Below are 3,860 nucleotides of genomic sequence, written 5' to 3' on the forward strand. Positions count from 1 at the left end.
TATCAGATTTAAAAATGACCAAATGATCTGAATAGACATTTCTCAATAGAAAACAACAAATGGCCTGATATAAATATATCATAACAACTAATATAACTGATCATCAGGGAAACACAAATCATAAGCACAATGAGTTATTATCTCACCTTAGTTAGAATAGCTATTGTTAAAAAGACAAAGTATAAATGTTGTGGAGACCATGGAGAAAGGAGAATTCTTGTACACACTGTAGGTGGGAATGTAAATTAGTAAGACATCATGGAAAACAGTGTTTAGTTTCCTCAAAATCCTCAAAGAATTCTTTCCCTCTCTCTTGGCTGTGGATGTAGCCAAGTGGTGGAGTGCTGGGGTTGTAGCTCAGTGCTAGAGTGCTTCCCTAGCATGTACAAGGCTCTGGATTAGATCTGATCTCTCTCTCTCTCTCTCTCTCTCTGACCAAAGTACTGGGTTTCTGTGATCCCTCTATTGTATATCATCTAAAGGAAAGGAAATCAGTGTGCTGAGATATATCTGCACTATCATTTTTTTTTTTGCAGTACTGTTCACAATAATTAAGATAATGGAACTAAGTGTACATCAACAGAAAGTGAATAGTGAAAACACGTATATCTCCACCATGAAATATTGCTCAGACATAAAAAAAAAGAGTGAAATCCTTCATCTGCAACAACATGCCTGTGAAGTTAAATGAGCCAGGCACAGAAAGAAAAACACCACATATTTTAACTCATATGTGGAAAATAAAAAAGTTGAGCTGATGGAAGTAGAGAGCAGAATAGTGGCTGCTAGAGCCTGGAAAGGGTAGGAGAGAGAGAAGAATTGGCTAGCAGGTTTGGAAGCATGGTTAGAGGGAAGGAGTGAGTGCTAGTGTTGTAGTGTTGTATGGCAAAGTAGGTTTACTATAGTTAACAAGAATTTATTGTATTTTTTTGTTTTTTGTTTTGGTACCAGTGGTTGAACCCAGGAATGCTAACCATTGAGCTGCACACCTGGTGCTTTGGTTCAGTCTCATGGGGAACAGGTTAGTGCTGGATGCCACCAATCCAGCATCTTCTAATTCCAGGAGTTGCAGTTTTATCCAATCTCTTGATTTCCAAAGTTATATAGACTAATTGTTTTAAAATTTTCATTGTAAATTAAAGTTTCTAACTGTAAAAAATGTAGAAGTTATGAAAAGTGTAAGATAATAAAAATCACTAGTAATGCATGTCTCAATGATAATACTGCTAACTTTGGTATATATCCTTGCAGATTTGCCTGCTAAATAAGTCTGTATCTAGCCATCATTTGTCCACCAATTTGTTTATGTGTTTTATAAAAGCTGTTTGGCTTGATTTATATGTACTTTTCTTAAATTCTGTCAATTTCTGACCAGGGGATAATATTTTCCTGGCCTTAGTAGTCTGAGACACTCAGAGAAAATATTCTGAGGTGTTTGAAGAGTTAAAAAGTTATAAAGAAACCATTGAAGAAGGAACTGTGAAAGGAGAATAGAGAAAAACCATAGTTTCTTTGTTAAGTGACATTGCTATCTCCAATCTTTAGCATATTTAGTATCAACTTATAAAAAAATTCTCAAAGCTGTTTTTTTTTTTGTCTTTTAATTTTTCCAAGGACCCACTTTTGGTAAGGGAATGGAGTGCTGCAGAAGAACTTCTCTGCATGCAAGCACTTACTCAGCAGAGGCCCCACTGCCTAAAATGCTTAGTTGAGGTAAACAAATGGACAACCAACATATATCTGCAAGTTTTAGACGATGGAACTTCAAGAAAATGAGTTCTGCTTCAGGTAGCACAGGGTGAAATAAAATCACAGAGACCTTTACAAAGATTGGTTGCAAAGCCTGGGGGTAAATGCTTGGATGTAAATGGAGGTCTGGGGTAGAAGGGGTCACACTGGCTGGTGTGGATGCTACATGACCAGAATAGAGGTCCCATGGAGGAGAGTGGCTGGTAACTAGCAGCACATCCTAATGAAGCCCATGAATTTTGGTAGCTCCAAAGTTATACAAAATAAATGTTAGAAAGGACATCTCTTCCATTAGGACGATGAGGGCAGGAGTACAAACCAGGGACAGGGAATACTGACAAACTCAGACTATTAGTTATGAAGAAGCAGCAGAAAGTTGATTCCAAATATGTAGCGGGACTCTATGTAAAGTTCAATAAAGTGTGCTTTGCCACCTTCTTGCAACAGCGTATATGCATAGAAAATGTGTTCAAGGTAAAAATCTTTTAGAGAATGTGGTGTGTGGTGGTAACCTTCTTTTTACCCTTAGGAATATTGAAAATGCCATTGTTAAATCCAAGCTTGGAAGAGAGGAGGCATGAGGCTTTCCCTGCTCCTGTGAAGGCTGGTCTACTTTTCCTTCTTGGAGGATGCTGACTTTGAGTTTGCCAACACACCTGTATTTGCTCAACATCTGTGTCATATTCTATAGGTTCCCACAAGTTATCATGCCCAGGTGTCCTGTCATTAATCACCAAAGCCTACCATCTTCACATTTCTGAAAGATAATCTAATAAATTTATATCTGCTGAAACAAACCCCTTTTCTGGGTTGCTCTAGTGCTAGAAAAGGAATATAGATTTTTGGTAAGTTGTCAGATCAAATGTAAATCCACCAAGAAAGAATAACTATCTCAATCGTAGCATCACTGTTTTTTTCCTAGAGAAAATTTTTTTAAAAAAATCTGTGATTATTGTAGAATTAATTAGAAAAGTGTTTTGACTTAGATGACAGCCATTGAGCTTGGCTGCTTTCTTAAGCTGAACAGAGACTGAATGGCTGGTTGATAGGCTGGGTATTGTAACAAATTTCCTGACCATGCTGATTTACCTCAAGTGATGTTAGCATTTAGCCCAGTGTCCAAATCACATTACATGCAAAGATAATTCATGCATGTTAGAAAATAGTAAAATGGAGATGTATATAAAATTTAGAGCTTTTCCAGAGAATAAAATTTAATCCAAAATATTAGGAGTTACTGATTCTAAATTTAGACACTAAAACACATGTTATATGGTTCTTTACCTTATTGTTATTACATATTCATTGAAGTGCTCATTAAATCTCTGCCATAGTATATTAAAGTTGTTTTAGTAAGGGTTAATAAAATCCCAATAAGGCTGTGGTGCTGGAGAAAAAGAGGAGAGGAGAGAGCTAAAGGATATTTCTGTTGGAATCCCCAGGAAAGTGAGTCTATGCAGTGAAGGAAAGGGATTTAGATAACAGCTTTTCCTCTGGGGAGACACCATGAACTGAGTAAGGGGAAAGAATTCAGTTTTGGGAGCATTCAATTCAAGATATCTATATGACATGAAAAAAAATGAAAAAAATTAACTATTTCACACAGTAAACCTTAATGAATTAAGAAGTCTGTCTGAAGATGCCCTCTTTTCCCTCTAGACAAGCAGGAGTGAGCATTTGGTCAGGAATGGGCATGGAACCACAGTGCCAGTTGCTGCTACATGCATATGAGGTGTGCTTAGAAGATTTAAGAGATAGGATCTTGGAGAAAAGCATATTTTAAAAGCCAGGAAAATGGCCTAACACTGTGAATGAATGTCATTATAATAAATTCCATTGTAGAGGAAATATCACTTTGATTTCTGAAGACCAACTGGATTTAGGACCTGAGTGCCCAATTCTGTACAACTGGTGGCACTTCCCATCTTTGTCACTGGGGCTTCTTTCCCCTCTTGGGGTCATAGCAAGGCCTGGGGCATGGGAAGGGCTTGTGTGATAGCTGTGAAAAAGAAGTCCTCTGATTTTAAGCTTTCTGTGTTCACCGCTGCATCCTCATTATCCAAACCCTCAGTGTCCCCTGACATCTGGGGGTTCTCTGATCCCACATCATG

This window comes from Sciurus carolinensis, chromosome 6 (genome assembly GCF_902686445.1).
Source record: "Sciurus carolinensis chromosome 6, mSciCar1.2, whole genome shotgun sequence".
Classification (NCBI taxonomy): domain Eukaryota; kingdom Metazoa; phylum Chordata; class Mammalia; order Rodentia; family Sciuridae; genus Sciurus; species Sciurus carolinensis.